This window comes from Catharus ustulatus, chromosome 4, assembly GCF_009819885.2.
Source record: "Catharus ustulatus isolate bCatUst1 chromosome 4, bCatUst1.pri.v2, whole genome shotgun sequence".
Taxonomy (NCBI): Eukaryota; Metazoa; Chordata; class Aves; order Passeriformes; family Turdidae; genus Catharus; species Catharus ustulatus.
This window is the reverse complement of record NC_046224.1, coordinates 22,496,950-22,520,975: the sequence shown is the minus strand read 5'-3', so window position 1 is coordinate 22,520,975 and position 24,026 is coordinate 22,496,950. Positions and strand designations below refer to the sequence as shown.

General features: G+C 44.6%; 1 protein-coding gene across 6 annotated transcripts in view; it reads right to left on the bottom strand.

The window, feature by feature from the left end:
- The window catches only part of TCF20 (transcription factor 20), a 132,246-nt gene that overhangs the window by 58,461 nt on the left and 49,759 nt on the right, over positions 1–24,026 (bottom strand). The window contains exon 2 of one of the 6 annotated variants that reach the window (XM_033057687.2): positions 20,438–21,117. The exons of 3 other annotated variants lie outside the window; for them this stretch is intronic. The gene's annotated coding sequence lies outside the window, so the exon portion shown is untranslated. Of the gene's footprint in view, positions 1–9,541; positions 9,562–19,952; positions 20,277–20,437; positions 21,118–24,026 lie in introns of those variants that run through there. 2 more of the 6 variants (XM_033057688.2, XM_033057690.2) reach the window with 2 other exon arrangements.

Sequence of the window (24,026 nt, the reverse complement as noted above, 5' to 3'; positions counted from 1 at the left end):
AGTTCTGCTGCCACAGCCAAAGGCAGGAAATGTCAACAGCAGTCAGACCACACCACAGGCACAAAAATTAACTCTAATGAGCATAAGCAGTTCAGAGAAATTAACAACCTGCAATTAGAGATCTTCTCACAACTGGGATTTAAATCTTTCTCCTTCCCCAGAGGATTCTGTATCACCACAGTGATAGTACCAGGAGCTGTGCTGAAGCTGGAAAGCTGGAGGACTAAGCTTCTACTGCATGTATTCCATGTCATATTCTAAAGGATATATCCTTAAGGAAGTCAGCAGTTGAAAGCAAAGAGGAGGGATTAATCCAAAACCACAGAAGAATACAAGCCTCTGTAAATACTGATTAGTGGAGGATAACAAAGACACTGCACTCAGAGCATAACTTTTGGAAATGCTAGGGTTACCATTTTAAAGTAAGACAGAGGGAGCTTAGGTGGTCTACTACTCTCAATCAGTCCCACCATTCTCTTAAACTTAAGTTCCTGCACTCCTGCAGTCATTCATCTTGGTACACCAAGGAGGAGACAAAAAACAAAATCAGAAGATCCTACTGTTTATGTCTCCACCTATCTCCCCTCATGAAGAGGCTAAATAAAGAAGTACAATTAACATAAACCATACACGATGGTAAATTTAACCATTTCATAATGCTAATGCAGTCCTAGTGTTCTATTACAAGAAAAGGATTAGATCTCTTTTCCTGAAACATCCCAACTTTCTATGAAAAATTGAAGTTTGCAACCTTGTTTCAGCTAGAAAGAAGGCAACTAAATGACTTTCACCTTGAGAATTGTTCCTGATTTAATTCTTCAAGTCCTGTTAACCAACTGAGCAAAAGGACCTTACTTGTTAGCATATTCCAGAAAGGCAGTGCACACACAGAGCCAAAATTCCTTGAGTAAACACAGACCAACAAAGTCCTTATAAACATGACAGTGGATATATTCTGTGGATAAGTAAAATAGTTTATTTCCTAAATCCTCCTCCCTTCCACCTTCAGGAACTCCCTAATGCTGTTTCTCATTGAGCTAAGAGATGTGCTTTCACTGGTGAGCTTGACCCAGGTTTACTGAAGTTTTCTATTTCCACTAGCTTCAACAGGGTTTTGACTATGCTGCAGAGTATACATATAATTAACCTCTTCTCCTCCCCCTTGCTATTTTTAGAAGCTCTATTATATATACACCCCGCTTCAGTTTTCCACAAATTCCACCTTCCAAACATAAAACAAGCTGTATTACTGCAAGGCAAAAAAGACAAGGAAACAAAGAAAGTGAACACATAACAAGTCAAATTTCTATATCCTAACTCTAGGATACTACCATCATTGAAATAAAAATGTACTCAATTAAGCAATTTGCAAGCAAGAACACAGTTTTGTCTCTGAGAACCAGAATATGAGAGATACCTAATGCAGAAAAGTTGGAAGACCAAATGTAGAAAAGTAAGAGCACAGAGAAAACACAGAGCAAAAGGAAAAAAGACCAGAATGCGAGAATCCCTGCTCTCCAAAGTAAATATGATATTAGCTGAAGTCAGAACTGTAAAGATGTAGACTATCACACAGCAGTGGACCCCCAGCTAATCATCAAAACTAGTGCCCTACCACAGCCAGCTAGCAAACAATTCTACAGCAGAGTTCTCTTTACAGCACTCTCAGAGTAACAAGGGATGAGATGCTTCTCCATTAAAACGCAGTGATTTAGATGAGAGGTAAGTACAGCACAGTTCAGTTTTCTCATGCAAAATAAAAAAGTGCCACTTTGGAGCAATTCTCAATTATGCTCCTGCTACTTCCGCTCTCCCACACTACAGAAGAGAATCTGCCACTCAGCAATGCCCTGCAATACAAAGACAATCTGCTACCTCCTTCTGTAACAATTTTGCCCAACCCATTTAATTTACTGCCTGCTAAGTATCTATTATGATTATATTTATCAAGACCTATCTAAAAGACCAATTTTATGTAGCAATACACACAAGGCATGGTCAGGATCAAGAACATCAGAAAATCAGATGTACACATTTAATGCAAAAATGTCGGGAGCAGAGAGAAGAGAAACCTCCTCACCTCCACACGTGAAGTGAAATAGGGAAAACTCATAGTGGGCAAACCAACTTACACAACATGACAATACTGTTGAATTCAGTTTTTCTGCAAAATGCAAGATGAGAAGCAAAAGGGAAAGACACGGTTTAAAGTATCATGGAATTAATTAGCTTGTAAAAAACCTTTAAAAGATTATCAAATCCAACCCCTGCCATTGAATAGTCAAAGCCACCACAAAAGCATGCCCTTAACCACAACGTCTACATGTATTTTTAAATACCTCCAGGGATGGTGACTCCACCACTTTGCTGGAGCACCTGTTCAAATGTTTGACTACTTCAGGTAAAAAGTATTTCTTAATATCGAATCTAAACCTCCCCTGGCACAACTTGAGGCCATCTCCTCCCATCCTATTGCTTGTTACTTCGGGGAAGAGACTGAACTATACCTGGCTACAGTCTCCTTTCAGGTAGTGTAAAGAGCAATAAGGTCTCCTCTGAATCTCCTTTTCTCCAGGTTAAACCCCTCCAGCTTCACGCCTAATATCTGTGCTCCAGACCCTTCACCAGCTCCACTGCCCTTCTCTGGATGCACTCCAGCGCCTCAATGTTCTTGTAGCGAGGGCCTCAAAGCTGGACACAGTGTACACAGTGCCTCACAAGTGTACAGGGGCTGGCCACGCTATATCTGATAGGAGCCATGCTGCCACTGGCCTTTTTGGCCACCTGGGCACACATGCTCATGGGCTCATGTTCAGCTGCTGTCAATCCACCGGGTTGCTTTCCAGCCACTCTGCCTCCAGTCTGCAGCACTGCACAGTGCTGTTGCAACTCAGGTGCAGGACCTGGTACTTGGCCTTGTTGAACCTCATACCATTGGTCCATCAACCCAGTCTGACCCAGATCCCTCTGCAGAGCCTTCCTATGCTCCACCAGACCAACACTCCTGCTCAGATTGGTATCATCTGCAAACGGACACAAGGTGTATTCAAATCTCCTCACTGAGATCATCAATAAAGACATTAAACAGGACTGGCTCCAGCACAGAGCCCTGGGGAACAAAACTTGTGACTGGCTGCCAGTCAGATGCAAGTCCATTCCTCACCAGTCTGAGACTGGCCATTCAGCCAGTTTTTCACCCACCAAACACGGCAATCATGCAGGGCCACTAAAAGCCAGTTTCTCCAGAAGAGTGCCGGGGGAAACACTATCAAAAGCTTTAATAAAGTCCAGCTAGGCAACATCCACAGCCCTTCCCTCAATCACAAAAAAAGAGGTTATCTTGTTGCAAAAGAAGATCAGGTTACTCAAGTAGGACTTGACTTTTCCTAAACACATGCTGACCTGGTTGAACCATACTCAAGATCTGTTCCACCAGGTTCCCGGGCACAGAAGTCAGGCTGACAGGTCTGCAGTCCCCAGCTCCTCCTTCCAGTCCTTATTGTAGATGGCCACCACGTTTGCCAACTTCCAATCACCTGGGACCTCCCCAGATAGCTGGGACTGCTGACAGAAAGCAGTTCAGTGTACACTTCTGCCAACTCCATCAGCAGTCTGAGTGGATCCCATCTGGTCCCATAGACTTGCATGTGTCTAAGTGGTGTAGCAGGGAACTGATAATTTTCCCTGGGATTATAGGAGCTTCTTTCTTCTCCCTATCCTTGTCTTCCAGCTCTGGGGACTGGATAGGCAGATAACAACTGGTCTTACCATTACAGACTGAAGCAAAAAAGCATCTCAACCTTTTCCTCATCCTTTGTCACCCCCCCCAGATCCGATAACGGATTCTTTGGCCCTCCTTCTGTTGCTACTGTATGTTATAGAAACATTTCTATTGTCTTTCATGGTAGCAGTCAGATTTAGTTCTAGTTAGGTTTTGGACTTCTAGTTTTCTTTCTGTGTAACCTCACAACATCCTGGTAATCACCCTGAGTTTAATGCCCCTTGTTTCAAAGGTCATCTCTTTCTATTTTTCCCAAGTTCCAGCCAAAGCTCTCTGTTCAGACAGATCAGTCTTCCCTGCTGGCTTAGCCTTCAGCACATGGTGACAACCTCCTCCTGCACTTGTAAGATTTTGTTCTTGAAGAATGTCCAACCTTCCTCTGCCCTTCAGGAATGCCTTCCAAGGAACTCTGTCAACCAGGCTCCTGAACAGGCCAGAGTCTCTGCTCTTTGGGAGCCTGAGGTGGCAGTTCTGACAACTCCCCTCCTTACTTCCCCAGGAAGTGAAAACTATTCTTTCATGATCGCTCTGCCCAGGATATTCTCTGACCATCACATCACCCACCATTACTTCTCTGTTCACAAACCACAGGTCCAGCAGGTGCCTTCCCTAGTTTTCCACCTTATCGTTCATGTCAGAGGACACACATTCCAAGAACCTCCCAGAGTGTTTCTGCCCTGATGCTTTGTATTTCCAGCAGAAAACATAATGCTAGTCATGCATCATTCACTACATTTATCATGCAACCGTTCATGTTAATTTTTTAAAAATCACATATAGCATTTCCACTATTCCAGAACTCATAGAAAACTGCTGAGCAAATCAAATCTCATGGAAATTCAAGTGTATCCAGGCATCTGACCAAGGGTAACAGCAAACTGCAGATATTGAAGGCTGATTAACAACATTTCATTATGGTTACGAAGGTTTATTCCTATTCTGGTAAGTATGACAGCGCATATTTTTCTTTCAGCTAGTAAGTTTTAGGTATGTTTTTCCCAGTCATTAGTGATGCTATACATGGACACAAGCCATTCAGTCAGCTCTGCTAATACCAAGTCTTCAGTTCAGTTAAAAGCTATTAACAAGACACTTTGTAGCACCTAATTTTACAAGGAATGTGATATGAACAATACTTCAAATAAACTACTAAGTTTCCAGTATAGTAGTTCCCTATACAATTTCTAGCTAAGTACTGAGCTTTCATCAGAGCTCATCAGAGGGCTCTGTTTAGGATTTGCAATTTACTAGCAATTAGAACTGAGTTCATACTAGTAAAATACTACAAAGCCAAACCATGTGTTTCCAGCACAGGATGCACAATGAATTCCATACACAGCTACTGGTATGAACACAGGTATACTGTATGCTTATAACGAAAAAGTAGGGGGGAAAAAAAGTAATTTTCCTAGTTTTTTTTCTATTTGCTGCATCACAATTCAGGCAAGAAATAATGGCCTTCCCAACCAGAGAATAGGTCAAATCTCAAGGAACTCTACTTTCTGACAAAGAACCTGGTAACACTTTTTACCCCTCCAATATCATCACAGGGTACAAAAGAGAAACACAAAAGGCACTGGAAAAAACACAAGCCTTTCACTGTCATCAGTCTGAGATCACAAGGGGATGCTTGCATTTTTGGCTACCACTGCTTAGCTCTATTCTTGAGGAATCACTGGTAAGAGGCAGGAAGAAACAGGAGTCTTACTGCAAGATCACAGCCCTGTTGTATCCAAAACTGCAAGTCTGACTGCTTGTGCTGTCGTTCATGAAGGCAGCAAGAAGTTCGAGAGCTGGTAAAATTCAATTCTACATTTTTTTGTCTTCAAAGACATAGAGGCAGCAAAGCACAGATTCTAAAACACCCAGAGCAGATCTTATCCTCCAACAGGGCAAGACAGAATCCACTGCTGACCACATGTCAGTCTTGATTTTTGAGTCTTTGGGTCTCACTTTTCATTTTTGTCCTTTCCTGTTTTTAAAATGCAAGGAAACCCATGCACATGCATAATGAAGAATGTCACATGCTTTTCCAAGCAACAAATCCAAACTTATCTTACTGGTAAGTAGCAGTGGAAAGGCTCAGCTGAAGCAATCAAGGAGCAGCATAGTCAGACACCAGTGTGACACAGATGCATCAGCAGTGCTGTACATGGCTGAAGACATCTTCCATTTTTCCAGTTCAGTCAAGACTGAAGTCTAGTCAAGAACCATCAGGAATGGGACCCAGGTAGTAAGAATAACTGAACCACCTTTTTTTTTCTTTTTGTAAGTATGAAAATTTTGACAGGAACAGAATTGAACATCAGGATTCCACTACAGGAATAGCCTCTCCTGCAGAATTTTAGAAAAGTATACACCTCTGCTTACACTACGTTTGTGTTCTCTATCAGTGACACTAAATGCTTTTCTACAATAAAGACAATTCTACTTAGTATATCAACATTATTAGAAGTGGTTGGGACTGCCTTTATTTTTTATTTTAGAAGTCCAAAAGCTAAACCAGAAATTAAAATATTATTTTGAAAGAGATTTCACCACAAGTGGTCAATAAAAAACATCTTTTGCTATCAAACCGCAGTCTTAATTTCTTGAATGGACAGAGTTGGTTGGTCTCAGTCCTGTCTCCACCAACAAATCAGTTAGTTGGCTCTTCAGAGACTGCCATTAAAAATCTTCCCCATTTCAGAGGCCAACCATGGGATTAAGCAACGCAAATTCTCACACAGCTAGTTAAGGTACACTCTGAAGTCTGGGAAGCAAGCACTGCCAAGAGCGTTACTAAATCTTTGTAATTTATAAGAACTCAGGTTTCCAAAACATGAGTGTAGTACTTTTCATAGGTACAAAACATAACTGAACAAGGCATGGAAAAATAAACACATGCTTTAATTAAAAAGCTATCCCACCCAAACAGAGATCTGGCATGCCCTGTGTCAAAATGCAATACATGCATAAGTCAGCTATAAACTCCTAAGTACCCTTATCTCAAATTATAGAGAAGCCAAGGAAGCAGCACAAAATTATTCAAGTTTATTACATATCATGCCTTCACTCCAGATAGCAGCATGCCAAAATGGTAGAATAGCAATGGGACATGTGCACTGCAACTCTTACTCCAAGAGCGGCCTTACTGCTGTTTTGCTGCATCTCACGGGTGATTTAGTTAAACGTGACCTAAAAAGGGAGGAAGGGGGTATGCAATGATTTTCTTTTTAACATTGTCCTAAGAGCCCAAAGGGTTATCTTTGCACACCTTTCCACAACAGGAAGTGGGAGAGGGAAAAAAACCAAAAATCCTATACACCTCACTCTTTGTCCTACAAGCTTCATATATCAATCACAGACAGAACCATTAAGAATGTTTTTACTTACATTCTGAGTATCCTTTAAAATGTAGAAAACAGGTTAGCAACAGCCTATTTCTTCGGCTGAAGATTAAGGAAGCTTCTTCCGACAATAAAAAGAGGTCTCCTTTACAACTAATACACAAATAAGTTCTCTTTCATTTAAATAACCTTCACTTCTTATTTACACATTACAGAAACAGATTTACCCCTTTAATAAAAATTCACTTCAGGCTATTTTTATGAAGCATTAGTAACAAAGAAAAGTAACAAGAACAAAACCAAAATTCCTGATCTCCTATCAAAGTCACTAACAATGAAGCTGCTCCCACAGCTTTCATATAGGGAACCACGATGAACCTGCCCCAGGCTGCAAAGGTATATGAAAGTATACATTTCAGCAAAAGTCAATGTTTCATCAATCCCAAAACCACTGAAAACTGATTTATAGGTCAAAGCCCAAATTGTGTCAAAACATCCACAATTCTTCTAGAAGGGATGCTAACAGACGTAAAGCTCAGTAGGCTGAAGAATACCAAACTAGAAAAAAAAAGTCCAAGAATTTCCCCCTAGACATTTAAACCTAACAATATAAAGCCCAAAAAGCTATCCCAAGCTACAAGATTCAAAAGAATCCAATAGGAAAGTAGTATTTTTTATATAAAAAGTGCTGTCATACTGTCATTCAAATGGCATAGTAACTTGCTTGTTAATTTAACCAGAATCCACAATATGCATTTCACATACCTGCAATTTACAGAAATGAGGAATGACTATCCTCCTCTCCTGGTAGCATTAGCAAAGTTTAAGAGACAGATGACTAAGCAAATAAATCTTTTCCCTTTTTTAATAGCAATTCTCTCTGTAGTATACTAATGTAGCTGCCTTTTTAAATGCCAATGGAACTTAGTATTAGATAATACAGCTTCAGACAACTCCAAGTGAACTAACTAACATGGAACCCTATTTAAAGACGTGGACTTAAAGGAAAAAAAACCAAAGAAACAAAAAACCACAAAATATTTCAGCCAAATGAAAACTCAAATAACAATACTAAAAATTATTTGTTACATACACTTAACCAAATGCACTTCATTAGGCTATATAATACCCACCAGTAAGCCTCAAAAAACAAGCTTATCTGACAAAAAAAAGCCTAGAAACCTGTAAAAGAAACCACCTCTTCTTGAATTGAGTTCAGTCAATGTGCTACAAACCAAATCCAAAAGCTGCTGCATCGCCATCATCCAGTCACTTCATTGTTCTATAAAATCTGAGTAGAGGTGATCCAACTGCTCCATGCATATCTATTGGTCAGGAAGCATGCTAAAAATCATACTCTCCAAAGAATTACCCATGCACGCAGCAACAGATGGCAACAAGCGACACAGACATGAATAGCTTTCAAAATGCTAACCTAAACACAGAAAGCACTGAAACTCAATCCCCTCTCAGGTGTACTTCTTATTTTTCTTTTGTTTTCAAAGGAAGACTTTAAAAAAAACGAATGATAGAGAAAATGATGCTGCAACTTAATCAAACTGCCTGCCCTTTTAATGAAGGAAAAGACAGTGTACACAAGAAATAAAGGATTCTGGTGGAGCCAAATCTACTCAGAGAGACAGCAGTCACTTGTTGATTCACACACAAACATGCTCTTATTCTCAGGTTAATAACAGAGCCCCAGTACCACTAGGCAGCTCTGATACATAGGTTAGAACACTTATGTTACATAACTTTCTCTTATTCCTTCCCTCCAGGCAGGAAAAATAACTTCCAACTGCAGCCCTAAACACAACTTCCAGCGAGGTAAGCACCATTAAGAAAAGACAAACTGATCCTCACAGCAGCCCAAACACATTATATCGTGATTATCTCTGCAGATAAGCAGCGGCTACGCTGAGCCTCCAAAAAGCAGAGAGGCACTACAAACCTCAAGCATTCCCAACACAGCCTGTCCACCTACTACAATTTGAGCACTGTGCATCCATCTTCTCCAACAGTTTTAATCGTTTATCTCCTCAACGAAAACACCAATCCCCGCAAAAACTTCACAATTATTGCAAAAAAACATTCTTCCGGGACAGAAAAACAGGTGGGCACCCCACCAGGCAGCACGAGGGCGTCTGCGAACACACGTAAACAAACATTCTTTTTCTTTAAAGAAAAAGAGAGGAAAAAAAAAATAAAGGAGGGGGGGAGGGGGGAAGGTTGAACTTCCCAGGAGCCCTTTCAAAAGCCCCCCCTCGTACCCAGCACTCGCCCTCCAACTCACGGATGAGACCCTCACATCCCCTTACATCCCCTCCCACACGCCCAGGCGACCTCGGCTTCCCCCGCCAGGAGCTCGCACTCCCTCCCCAGGCCTCCCACACACACCGACACAGCCCGGGCCAGCGCGGCCGCCCCTTACCTGAGACCCCCCCCGCCGCCGTGCCCGGCGCCCTCCGCCGCGGCGGGCGGGGCGGGCGGGGCGGGGGCGGCTCAGCAGCGGGGGCGGCGGGGCCGGGGGGCGGGCGGGGGCGCGGGGGCGTCCTGTTCCATCCTCCTCCCCTCACTCACACCTCACACACACAGGAAATAACACGGGGTCACCTGACCCCCGGCAGCCAATGGCGGCGGCCGGCGGCGGAGCCAGCGCGCGCGCCAGCGGGAACGGCGGCGCGAGGCGGCGGGTCCCGGCCGGGCGAGGGAGGGATGGAGGGGAGGGGGAGCGGCGCGTGCGCGCGCGCCCCCGCGTGCAGGGACGTGCCCCCGCGCGCGCGTAAGGGAGCCACCGCCCCTCCCACCACCACGCGCCCGCTTAAAGGAGCCGCGCGCCCCCCGTCCCGCGCGCCCGGAGCACGTGGGCGAGGCGTGCCCGGTGCGCGTGCTACACCGGCCCGCCCCTGCGGAGGGCATCGGGACCCCCGGCCGGGGCTCCGGGCCCCCTCCGCCCCTCTGGGCAGGCACCGGGCCGGCTCACATTTCACTCTCCTCGCAAATCAATACCGCCCCTCCGCCACCCTCACCCCCTCAAGTGATTTTAACAACCGGCTTTGCTCCACTTGTCTCCGCCCGGCCTCCCGGCCAGGCACAGCGCGGACAGCGACGGCCGAGCCCTGACGGGGCCGGTACGCTTCTCCGCCGGCTCGGAGCACTGGAGCACACCTCGAGGCGGCACTCGGGCCGTACACCGGGGCTGGGCGGGCCCCGAATCGGAGATGCCTCAGTGGAGCCGCGGGGATCTGAGGAAACAACATGGAGGCGGCGGGACCCGGGCTCTCCTATCCCCGCACCGCCTGCCCGGAGCCTCCCGGACCGCCAGGAGCGGCACTGCCAGCCCTCCGAGTTCCCCACTGGCCTTGGATTTGGGAGTCCCGTGTGTCTAGTTGCACTTCTGTGCTGAAGAGACAAGCTTTTTCCAGATTATTCACTAGATTTTGGGATTGAGAGCGAGAGGGCAAAGAGACTGGTGGATGGGTCAGCTGTAGAGCAAGGATGCACTGCCTGTCAAATCATCACCTCCTTCTTTTAAGCCAGTATGCCAGCAAAGGAAGCTCTGTATGACATTACAGTTTCCTCCATCTGTCACTCAGAACATTTCACATGAAAACGCAGTAGGGCTGGCAGTCTGCAAAGCTCTTAAGTGCTGGGCAGAGAAAGCTCAAGCATCATTTAAAACTTGCTTTGCCAGGAACTTTACTGAGCAGATATGACACTTTCAATAACTGCCCTGTTTCCCAAGCTTTGTTTCCCAGATCTTCAGCAAGCCATATTTCAAGAGAAGGCCTCTGCTCGGAGCTCATCCCAAAGGCAATAAACTGCTGTGAAGGACTGTGTAGTAGGCATGGCCAGTCGACAGCTTCACTGATGGCTCCCCTACAGGTGACTTACTTTTCATGAAAAATAAATACACACCACCACATCTCATACCATGCATTATCTGTCAGAAATAATTCAGAGGCTGGCTGAAATTCCATCTAGATAAGCCTAAAATGATGCCCAGTAGTCTGGGGAAAACAACCAGAACAGACAACAATTACATGCGTTTCTTCCATTTGTTTTTCAAGTTAACAATTTGAGGGTGTTAGGGACTCCCCAGCTGCTGGTCAGGCAATCGTGCACCTGAAGCATCTAGGAAAGACTTGCCTGCTCCTCTGCTTGTTTGTTTTGGCACTTGAGAGGCACTGGCTCCTTTCTGAGACAAATCTACTCCTGTGATCTATGCCTTATCTCCTTCAGATGAGAATACTGCGATGCACTTCACATCAGTTCCCTGGAAATTGCAGCTGGAGCACACAGGCGCTGCCTTACTGCGTGCTCTTGTAGTACTGTACACCCTGCTCTCCTCAGCACTGGCTGCCCATTCACAGGTGTTTCAGGCACAGTGCTTCGCTCACAGGAGGTGGAGGTCATCGCTTCCTTCGCCTGGAGAAGTGGCTCCGACAGCACATTCACCATGACAAACCGCAAGGTTGCTCTCATCAGAAACAGCCTTAATCTTGTTGACTGCCACGGCATGCTAAGAGCTTGGTTAGAGCAGCATTCCCCCTGGGGATCCAGGACTGTGATAAAAGCTGTAATGGGGTAGGGGAACTCGATAAGATTTTTATAATTTGGTTTTCCAAATCCGTTTTCTGATTTTGAAGTGAAGTGTCAGTCGAGGTCAATAATTTATGTAGATCTGTAAGGCAGGAGTGCTTAGAGCACTCTAACTTGAGCTAAACTTAAACTTACCTTAAGGTAAAACCCTTTGGTGTATATAAATACATAAGAGTACAGCTTATCTAGATAAGCTTGTATTTCAAGGTATTTTTTACCTAATGTCTAAAATGAAGTTGCAGTATAAATAGCAAAAGTTTTGTTAAAATGCCCAAAAAGGCATACAAAAATACAAGGACAGCAACCATTACCAAGTCAAATATTTCTCAAAGGACCAAAAATAAGTGAGTTCACACAGTGAAATATCTGGATCTCTAGTCTGCTGCAGAGCACCATTTCCCATCTCCATTGTGACTTTATAGGTGTTACAAGGGAAATACAACAAGAGTTGCTTTTTAAAATATTTAAAAGCTTGAAAACTATATGGCTGATTTTGAAGGATGAACTGAAGTTTTAAAAGAGCTCATGGTATAAATACAGCCAATTGTCACACCATCACTGTTGCATTACAGTAGGCATCACTGGTAATACAAAGGGTCAACATAAGTGCAGAATGTAAACAAAGTTATCAAAACTATATTAGTTAAATATCACACAAGTAGAAACGCCATATCCTTTGCAGCTTTCCAAGTGATATATCAGGCTTCAGTGAACAACCCCACTGAGCTTAATGGATAATTTAATTCTCTCAGAAACTAATTTTTGGCTGTCTGCAGACTCCAGATGAAAAACCACTGTCATTAGTACACCTTGTTCACATTGCCAAGTTTTCCTGTGCCACTGAACATTTCATTTTCTTTCCAGAAGAAAGAAATTCAACCTTTTGACTTGGCCATTCAGTGGCATCTATCTACTTGACCACCATCAGTTACACAAAAAAAAATTGCTACAAATAAAACATTACTAATGAAGAAAGTAACCCCATCGTGCTACTAGGGCTCAGTTGCATCTATATGCTCTCACCCTTCAATTCTTAAAAGAAGAAAAAACCCCATGGATTTAAGGCCAAAAATGGTTACAAACAAAAAAACCACCAAAACCTTAAAGGATCAATTTTACAACCAACAAACTAAACAGGTTTGAATGTAAATTTCCAGCAAATAACATTTCATCATCCAAGAGTAAGTGCTATAAATTCAGCATATGTGCTACACCACAGTCGCAAGAAAGATTGAAATCTCTGCTTTTAGTGCAAGCAAATCAGCTCGGTTATAATTGTACAGAGCCACTGTGGTACTACCACAACAGAAACTTTCCCAATCCTACCAATTTCCTCCCTGAAATCCTCCCTGCCATCTCCTAATCAAAATGCTTTTGATGATAGCAGCACAAATAAAGCAGGAAAATGGTCTCAAGACTCGGCACCCTCCTCTGTGATGGATGGGATATTCTGAGCAAAATAAAGTCCCCTGAGTAGCCCTCCAGGTTAGTGCCACTGCTCCCACCAGTGCTGCTGTCATTACACACATACAAGCAATACTGCATCTTACTGCACATGAACTCTGCAAAGCAAATGTTTTTCCCTGTTATGCCTTAATGTAAGGCTTACCTTGCACTTCTCTTTCCCCTCTCTCACAGATCCCAGTGAAAAATTGTCCTTTTGACCCCAGGAGGACTGACAAATGGAGATGGAGAGTCTCCTTCTGTCTTTGAGGTCACCACTTCTGATCTAGCGGTAATTCAGTAATTACTCAGTTCATGTGGCTCTCCAGAAGCATACATTAGCGGCTTGGAGGGAGAACAGAAGGATGACACCATTCCTGACCTCAACCACCCCTCATCTTCACACACCCCCTGAGCTCCCTCTGCCTGGACGGGGGGAGGACAGTAAGTGATGCAGGATGGGGGATCAAGAACAAATTTGCAGGTAACATGCTGGAAAGGCTCCAAGCACCCCAGTGTTTGTTAGAGGAAACATGATTTCTGGATGCAGCTGGTGGGGTCCTCTGAGAGATTTCTTCTTCTTTACAAAATGTTTTACTGCTAATGCAGCACTAGGAAGGTGAAGCTTCCACAGAGTCAGGCATACAGATTTCTCACAAACATGGACCCATCCCATCCCTCATTTACCCCTATCCTAATCTTTTCCCCTGTTACACAATTTCATGTCATGCACAGGCTCACCACTGCACTTTTACAGCTTTCATCTAGAGGCTCGTAGATGCTATGGGAATGGACATTAGTGACTACCTTGAAGATAGATAATACAAAACATGACAGCAAGATTGGACATCTACAGGTCATGCAACCGGGAACTGAAACTTATATTCACGATGGGACAGCTATATCTTTAAGTGAGTGTAAAGCAAGGGCAGCTCACCTGTTTTACTTTCTCCTAGAAACACATCAGCATGGCTACATTCATTAACATTTCCTACCTCTCTTCCTACTCAGCCCTAGGATTTCCTATACTTTCCTCCTATTTCTTTTACACTTAACTTGTGATAAAAAGTGTTACATCTGACCCTACACAAGGGAGAAGCAGTATCAGATGTCTCCTAAGGAACTGCAACAAAGACGGGGAAGGCTCTCCTCTCATTAATTCACTGATATTTAATTTTTCCCCTTATGACTACCAAAGGATCTGTGCTTGCTGGAAAGTATTTTGGACAAGTACAGATTTTCAACATATCGATGGTCATGTCTTGGGTGCATCACTTGGAAGCTGCTTTCCTCCAGACACTGGAAGTGTCTCCATAAGCCATAGCATTAAGTCCTACAGCCCCTTCCTGCAACAGAACAACTGGATTGAAAGACTTTAGAGCACCTCAAAGGAAGGAAAATGATAAGGCAGCTGAAGGTAGGTAGCGTGAATCATAGCAGGAGAACAAATTAAAACACTGCAACACTTCTGCCTTTTCATCTTCCCTTTACAAAGAGCTGATTCATGAAAATAAGATCTTTGTACCTTAAGACCTCCTCTGCTTCTTCTGCTTCTTCCTTTTGCTTCCTGCCAAAAAGCTGCTTCTGACAGAACGGAATTAGTTGCTGTGAAAGTGATTGCAATGCTGCAGACAAAAGAATCTGAGTCCAGCAGAAAAAGCGAGAAACAACAGAAGCTGAACTTTTGAGGAAAAGCCAATCACATTCCATGCAGATGCCCAGAGTAGCAAAGGTGGAAATTAAAACAGAAAGCCATACAAATATGACTCTCCAGCAAGACTGTCTCCAACAAGGCAGAAAAGACCATCAACAAATCTTCATTATCTGAATTGCTAAGCATAACTAAATAAAAGCAGAAATTCAAATATTAGAACTTGTCTTTTTAAATGATCTTGGATAAAACCAACTCTGCCTTGCCTGAACATGTTTTACAGAAAGGGATTTTTTTTTTCTCTCTTACTTCTGCTAGCCCTTTACAGAGGTTTCATTTGGTGGGGTGGCTTTTTCTGCCTACGGGGAAGTGGGAATTTCTGGGCTTAACAAGCCCCAATCCCCATGACATATAGTTCCAAATTTTAGAGGCAACTAAGGTTTTGATTCTTACTTTGCTCCCTGTTGGCTTCCTCCCTGATGTATGCAATAGCAGTTGAATCTCAGCTGTGCCAACAGGAGAGGAAAAAAAAGGTCCCTGAAGGAACAGCGTTAGTTCTTCCAGTCACCTTGCTGCTACCCGCTCCAGAATTGCAGGCACATGAAACAGCACATAAGAAGAGCCTGCAGCAGCAGGAGGCCAATGCAGAAAGCATCAGACTGGACCAAAACCAAGAGAGTCTTCTGTATTCCTCTGGTAAGAAGTCTGTAGTTATATTAGGTAGTAGAAACCTAAGGGTCCACTAAAGATAGACATTGCATGAAATCTCATTAACTTCTTGTCATAGAAATCAGCTTCTGCTTTTTTTGTTACATATAGTGCTGTTCTCTGGTCCTGATTCATCTGAGAGATTGGTTGATTGAAAATATTTTTAAAGTTCCACCACAGTTTACTTATATATCTCCTCTTGCTAACAAAACATGAGGGAAAAAAACCTACTTCAAACACAACCACTTTAATTACTTTGTATCTCGAGACTCATTTAAGTTTATTCAATGCTCAAATACTCTAATTCTACATTTCAAAATACATTAATGCCTTATTTTAGTGCCCTGAATTACTTTAAAGTTTTGCTGAAATCTAAATCAGGATAGGGCACATGAGAACATACAGAACTTCCAACTTTGAATGCACCATATTCCACTATTTATGAACATTACTGACACACTTGGGGATGGGGAAAAGTAGCGTATTTTCATCCACATTACCTAACCCAAGTGATGCTTTTTTAAAAGCTTTTTTAAAAGCTGTTAGGTAACAGACAAAAAGACACAACTGTCCTCAGTTAAGAAAATCTTTGATTTTTAAAAGCTGGACAAATCTATCTTTAGAGAGTCCAAGCCATGTAGTAAAATCTTAAGTAACTTGGTTTTGTTTCAAGATTTGCGGGATTCTTCCAGTTGCCTACTTAAGTTCAGGTTCAAACTAACAAAACCTCTGCTTACATATCATGGCTTTCATGATTCCTCTTAAAACTATTATCTTCTGCAGATGGGAATCCTGCTGGCACTCACATTTGTCCTGAGAGATGATTAGGACTGAAGGTCTCCCATTTAACTTCTGTAAATGTGCTGTGAGTAATTTGACCTAAACAAAACACTGTCAGTTCCATTAGGGCTCTAAAAATAAGGTCAGCACTTCTTAGGACAGCAGAAGCAACAACAGATACCTCAGCAAGCACAGTTCATGTCGACCTACCAACTCAGTAAGTCTCCACTGGTTTTAGCACGTTTAGGAAACAGCCCAAACTTCCAAGAAAGAAAACAAGCTATCCCAACACTGACACTTCCAATGAGAAGCAGCAGCACTGGGCAGGGGGGTGCTGCTGTACTCAAGGTCCCTTGACAACTTTGGCTGAACCCAGGTTTCATCATGAGACACTGGTTACATTAGTTGAGAGAAAAAATTTCACCAGGGTGAAATTTCACATTCCCTGGGGTACCTGCCCTCAGCTCAAGGATCCCCTCATCAGTGCCAAGCCTTTTCATAGCAGGGAGCATAACATGAGAGAAGAAATGACTACTCCCAAAGTTACAACTCTTACAGGGTGATTCATTCTAGAGGCTAAAGATCAAGGCGACAGCTTACTCCTAATATTGATGAAAAAGGGTAGTCACCCTATTTATAATCAGCTAGCATTATCTCCTCTGGAGAAACAGTAAGTCAGCAGCTAGCCTCAGGTGATAAGTAGGGGGTTTCCTTAACAGTCCTTTTCATTGGGATACAAGTTAGAAAAAAAAAAAAAAGAAAAAAAAAGTAGAAAATAAAAGAAAGGTGAAAAGCAGTTGTCATTGCAAGAAAGGGAAAATCTTAACAGAAAGGATGGGGGGGGTTTGGTGTGGGAACTAATTAACGCTTTCAGCTCGTTCCCCTTCACCACTGCCTGGAAATTATTTTCTGATACACACGTTGCCTGCCTAGGGCTTTTTGAGAGACCCTTGCACATCCTCACTGATTACTTCCCCTACTCAGGGAGACAGACTGTCCTTTACCCTAAATGCTTTTATCCTCTTGATGAGGTCTCTTACCCAGCTGGATCCTGCTTCCTTCTCCCACTGCAATCTCTGAGCCTGAGAGAAGACACCTGGGGACCTTCCACTTTGCTTAGGAAGGAGATTTAATCCTTTCATATCCTAGCATGGGGCTGAAGTGATGCACATCTCCCCCCTGACCTGAACACCTACGGTTACAGTCCTGGGTGACAGATGTCCCCAGCTGAAGAGAAATCAAAGGAAAGGGTTTTCTCCACTGTCTTCTGCTCTTTTAAAAGTAGGTGTAGATAAAGAACTGAGGAAAGCCCCACAGGGGACACTCCTGCCATACCCAGACAAAATAATGAGGCTTAAAATCTCTTCTGTATCTAATCTTAGCTAAATCACATCCTCAATGTCCTCTGCCCTCAGTTTTGCAGGGTACATTTCACTCATCGCCCCTCACCTCCCAGACTCACATGCAGTCTCCAGTCCCACTTGGTCATCCCCTCTCCTGTTCTCCCTAAGGCCAGAGGTCCAGAGGAGGAGCCCTCAATGGCTCTTTTGACTTAATCCTCCAAGTAGCCTGTGGGGTGATTCTAGGTTTCACTTCCCAGGCAAGCTAGGTAGTGACTCAGACAAGCCAACAGACAGTAACTCTGCACAATGATTTTTATCTTCGAAGTGCTTTACAAACTTACAAATCCTTACTCCCCCTCTGAGAGAAAAAAGAAGGAAAAAAAAATCCCTGAACATCACCATTGTGATGGAACAGAGATGCAAAAATGCCTGTAAGTTCTTTCATGTTGGAGCAGAGGCAGAGGAGTCCTTTGGTGCAGCAGTGCTTTGGGTTTGAGGTTTATTTGTGGTGTTTATGGTTTTTACACCAAAGACCTCGACTCGATTCACATTACTCCAGTAGGACAGAGGCTCTTAAGCTGTGGCCAACAGGTCCCTTCCCCAAGGGCCGTGGAGCTGAGACTCTGAGAAGCAGGTGGCAGTACATGGGTGTCTTCCAAGAATCCACTTGCCTGTTCAGACTGCAAAAGTGCTGCACAATTAATTATACATCTGTGCTACAAAAGATCAGCTCTATAACTGCAGGGGGTGCTATTCATCAGCCTTGAAACATATTGGCAGAGGACAGCCAGGGTCCAGTAGTTAAAATAAAGAAATAAATAACTACAAAAGCAGGAGGTGCTCTGGGTCTTTAGGAGTGAAATGCAGCAGCAGGACCCAAGTGACCCGGGAGCGGAGAGCAGGCTGGCCCTGCAGACAGTCGGGACGCAGTGCTTTTCACAGGAGCTTCAGGAATCAGAGCAGCAGAGAAACCACCGGTCATCGGGGTGATGGGGGTGAGATGAGTAGGCAGAGCGGTGGCAGCAAGGAGCCTGTCTGACACCTGCCCTTTTCGTTTCTCAGCCCTCCCCTTTCATGGAGGCAACAAAACATCACATTCCCAGCAGCGAGAATCTAGTCCAAAGTGGCTTCACCAAAGGGCAAATTCAGAAGGACCTCCTTTCACATGTCCCTTCCTTTTGAAGCCCTCCTTTCCCGGAGCAGGCATTTAGCAAGTACAAATACACCACAACATTAGGCATCCTTCCACTGTCACTCTCCACTATCCTTCCTCCTCCAGACACACACACTAACACAAAATGACGGCTTCCTCAACAGACTGAATGAGCAAAGCCCTCGCGCTGATCCTTAATTGTCTGAGCTTTACTCTCTTGCTCCAGTCATATTATATTACAAAACTCAAAGCAGCCCACCCACCACCCCCATCTTTGTCCAAAATATCAAGTGAACAGAAAATTTGACATAGGGAAAAAAAAAATTAGCAAAGAAGGGAGGGGCAAGCTAGCCCCCACTTCCCCCTGCCTCCCCCAAGCCCCCCCGTTTTCCTCCTCCCTTTTTTATAATTTTTATTTTTTTAAAATATTTTTTAGGTTGCTCTTCGCTGGTGCACCCACATTGCTATTGTGCAGCTGTCAGTTAAAAAAAAACAAACAAACAATAACCAACCCCCCCCAAAATGAAGATATTAAAGAAGAAATCGTATCTCACAGCCCTTCAGAATGTGACCCTGAGGCCTTGCCCTTGTCCCTCCTGATGCACCCACATATCACAGGGGAATGGCAGGCCCCCTCCCCATCCACCCCCGTGCTACTCTGAGCCTGCAGAGCAAGGAAAAAAAAACCCCACATCCAAAACCAAAACAAAATAAATTAAATAAAATTAAAATCATCAACGAGAGATACAGGGGGAAGAAAAGGGGGGGGGGCAAGAAAAGGGGGGGAACAACCCCCCCACCCCCCCGCATATGCATAAACCCCATAACCCATTTATGTCGGTCTCGCAGGAACCAGACTGCAGCGAGCAGCCAACAGCTGGGGCCTTTGAAAAGGGACAAGGCGAGGGCTCGCCGTGCCCAGCCACGCCGGGCTCGGGCCGCCCCCGGCGCCCCGGCCCTCCCGCCGCCCCCAGCCCCCCCCGGCGGGGCAGCCCGGGCGGGCACGGCGGCGCGGCGGGGGCGGCTCAGCGCAGGGCGCCGCAGACACACGGCCGCCACCGCCGCCGCCGCGCGTGGTCGGCGAGAGCTGGCCTCTGCAGGGCAATTTTCCACTCTCAACTTTCAGGGAGAGGGAGAGAGAGATAAAGCCCATTTACTGTACCTTTCTGGCATCTTTCTCAGCTTTCCCTGCTGCTTCTCCCCACCCCCTTCCGATTTATCTCAGCTACTGGTTTTATAAACCGAGAGGGTGGAGGGGGGGGAGGGAAGAGAAGAGGAGGGGGCTTTTTTTCTCTTCTCTCAGCCTCGTCTGCACCTTCTGCTTGAGCCCGCCGGTGAAGTCACAAGACCGAGTCTCTGACATCACACAGAGCCTACAAACGCCGGATTGTGACTTCACTGCAGGGTAGAACAGGGAGGAATAGGAGAGGGGAGGGGAAAAGGCTCTTATTCAAACACATATCTGCAGTAGTAACAAAGGGAACTCAGGAAATGGCTGGCCAAGAAAATGGCTTTTTTTTTTTTTTTTTTTAAGTTTAAATCATACTCCATTTTTTGTTGTGGGGTTTGGTTTGGTTTGGTTTGGGGTTTTTTTGGTGGTTTTTCTTCACAAATAAACAATAAACTTTGTGACCACGGTGGAAATACCTTTTGAAAGTGGCCTGGGCAGGACAGACAGCAAGCACCAGTCCAGGTACCATCCTCCAGCGCAGCACAGGCACCAGCAGCCTTTCTGGGACAGAACCACCTGCCGTGGCCCCTTGGCACCTGCCAGGACTGGAGCAGGATGAGGTGCTGGGGTGAAGACCACGGGGTGGCAGTGGCCACAAGAGAGGCTGGGGGAGGCACAGCAGAGGGGGATTGCAGGTGAGGATGGAAACAAGCAGATGCTGTGGGTTGTACCTGACACACACAGAGAAGGCAGTGCTGAGAGCCACCGGGCAAGCAGGGCCACGTAGAATGAACAGAACCCCGTGCCAGAGGTCTGGGAGCTGTGGACCAGGCTCATGAGTGGGCACTTGGGGCTTTTTCCCCCAGCTGAGGATCTGAAACTACTACTAATCTACAATCCAAGTAAAAGTGGTCAGACTAAAGTAACAGAATTGTATGGAAGGCCTAAGCAAGGCAATAGGGAAAAGAGTGGAGTTTTCAATTCCCTAGAGTATTTTTAGGTTTCAGGTGCCCTGGGGAGGGGAAGACAGGCTGGGGTAGATGAAAGAAAGGCCAGGAGACTTTGATGTACTCCCAATACAAGGCAATGCTCGGATGTTGCTCTGGGAGCAAAAGCTGATGATATAAGACTTCTGTAGTCATTTCTGAAATGAAGCCTAGAAGAAAAAAAAAGGCTTATTAAGTAGCTATTGGCTTAATGTGACCTGGAAAGTTGTAAGATTTGGGGCTTTTTTTGTTTGTTTGTTTATTCAGCTTGTGTACTTTTTAACATCAATTTCTCAAAATTCAACACCACCTCAAACATGTCAGTAAATAAACCCTCCCCCCCGCAAAAAAAAAAAAAAAAAAAAAATCTGTTATTTGTGTTTAAAATTGATTTTTTTTTTTCACTTTTTGAAGCAAGGCAGCTCAAACACACTGTGCTCATCATACCTGAAGGCCAGGAATTCAGAGGAATAAGTCAAGGGACAGCCACAGCCAAGTGAAATTAAAAATAATAAAAAAATAAACTGTGCTAATTGCAGATGTTATATTTATGAAGTTATTGGAACTGCAGAGCCAAAAGGAAGACAGCTTGTGATCCTCACAGTGTGTCCACTCCTCTCTCCCTGCCCTCATCAAGACCTACAAAGCAATTCCCATGACCGCGTCGACCCGGGAGGGAGGAGAAAACAGCACTACCATAGTAGCCTGCCCTCTCCACAACCTGCCAGTGAGGCAGAGGGAAATCTGTATGTGGAGCAAGCGAGAAGTGAGGAGGAAGCAATCCAGATCCCTGCCATGAACCAGCTGGCAATTACATTCCCAGCTTGCTGCTGCTGAATGGTGGGAGCACCCCACGAGTGCTTTAGGTGCCCCAGAGGGCTGGCATCAGCACTGGAAACCCAAGACACTTGTCAAAAATTTTTCTACCCCAGCAGGTCTATGTGCTTCCAGCACAAAATCCAGGCATCCAGAAAGATGGTCTTCCAGGCTGGAGTTGCTCCATGGCCAAAGCCTCTGTTTCCACATTGACTCTGAATCCCAGTGCCTTGGGGCATCATCCCAGCCCTGGCAGAACCACAGCATTAGGGAAGATTTCCCCTGTTGTTTTACAGTGTCTCCATGCCAGTACAGCAATAAACCAGGCTGCAATGGATGGAATAAACTCTCCTGTCTCTGCTTGTGCGAGGGAGAGAAAAGGTATGAATTGCAAGCAGGGAGGTCCCCATCCAATCTCATATCCTTCAGCAAGTCTTGCTCCTTGTTTGGTTACAACTTTACTACCATTTTTATATCGACTTCTTTCATTTTTTTTATCTATTTTTTTCCACCCTGCTGACTGCATGAGAGGAAACCTCCACATTTATCCCATTCCTTCTCTCTCGGGGAATCTCTCTCAACCTGTCCGTGGCGGGGAGGCAACATGGCTGCCAACATGCCCAGGATGCAAGGTAAGAAGGTGAATGGGGGAGAAAGGGAGGCATAGGCATTTGCCGGGAAGAGGAAAAAGAAAGGGGAAAGAGCAAGGAATCTAACACATACACACTGACTAGCATGGGCTTGCTCCAGCTTGGCCCACAATGCAATTACCTGACTTGGAGGCTGGCCAAGCCTCCCAGGTTAAGTCCCTCTGCACTTGTGCAAAATGCTGTCAGAGCTGCCGGGACTGTGAATACTCAGGGCTCCAGCAGCATGCCTCATCCAAAAAGGAAAAAAAAAAAAGAACAGAGACAGGGCAGGGACTGAATGGGCTTGTTTTCACACAACTGCAATTGTTTTGTTGATGCGGAAAGGTAATTAAAAAAAGTTCTGATTTCAAACGTGCCACAGAATTCCCAGAGCCCGGAGGCTGCTGCTTAGAGGCAGATTAATCACACTGAATTCTCCATCTAGATATTGCATGCACTCCAAACTCCCACCGCTAATAGCTCTAATATTCTCCTCAGCGTGTGCATGCTGCTGGTGTTATGTTCCAGGAATATTAATTCCCCAACTCGAGCTCCTTTTGCTTGCGCATGTACCCTAAAGGCTTGCTGCTGGGCACCGGGAGATTATGGAAAAGAGAAAACAGGGCTAGAGGAGAACCAGAGTGCAAAGGTACTGGCTGCAACTCCTCAAGGAAAGTCATTAATGTTCTTTGGATAAGCAAGCCGTCCAAATAAAATCTACCTGAAGGCCAAGTTCTTTAAACAAAGACAGCCAACTACACATGCACAAGATGGTTGAAATTAAAATGAGGTCCCAGTGCTGGCTTTGTGTTACCCATTCCCACTACCCTGAGACTTGCTCAAAATCTCAGCCCTGTTAATTGTGAGCTCTGAACTAGCAGTTTCATTTGTGTCTTCTGCTGGTGTCGTCCCCCAGCCCCCCTTACTCCCAAGCAAGGCTTTGTGCATCTAAAACTCTTCTACCACATACCAGTGACAGTGAAAATATAGAAGGTTAGTGTAGTGCAAGCATCCGAAGAGCAGGTAGCACTTTACACAGCGAGTCCCTTCTACTCCTACAGTCCCTATCCCCTACAGGCCAGAGGGTTCATGGTCTTGCTCAAAGCATCCCCAAGATCCTCCTTCCACACAGAAAACAAGAAAGGAGAAGATGAAGGCAGGAAAGAAACCATATAATTTTTCTTTGCATTCAACTAAATGCCATTCCTGATAAGCAAGTCAGAGTGTGTGTGATCTATATATATGGCCAAAAGGCCAGCTGCTAAGCTTTAAAACCAATGCACGCTTGAGAAGTACATTTAAGATGCCTGTGATGTAATTTTCAAAGCTGCTAAATGCCCAATGCTTCCAGTGCTGTTCAGCGAAGACTGCAGGTAGTCACCAGATTAAAACACCATTCCCTAAAACTGGCCATACCAGGACTCTGGAAATTACCACACAGAAGAGACCTCAAAAATGGATGGTGCTGGTCATGCTTCCATTTAGTGGGATTACTTCCTTGACAAGAAGCTGTCATGGGCACGATTTTCTTTGTCAAGCAGTCAAAATATGTATCTTCATGTAATGTAAATCAGCATACTTATGTCAGTACTGGAAAACCAAAAGGGGCTTGCCCCTTTTGTTGCAGATGTCTC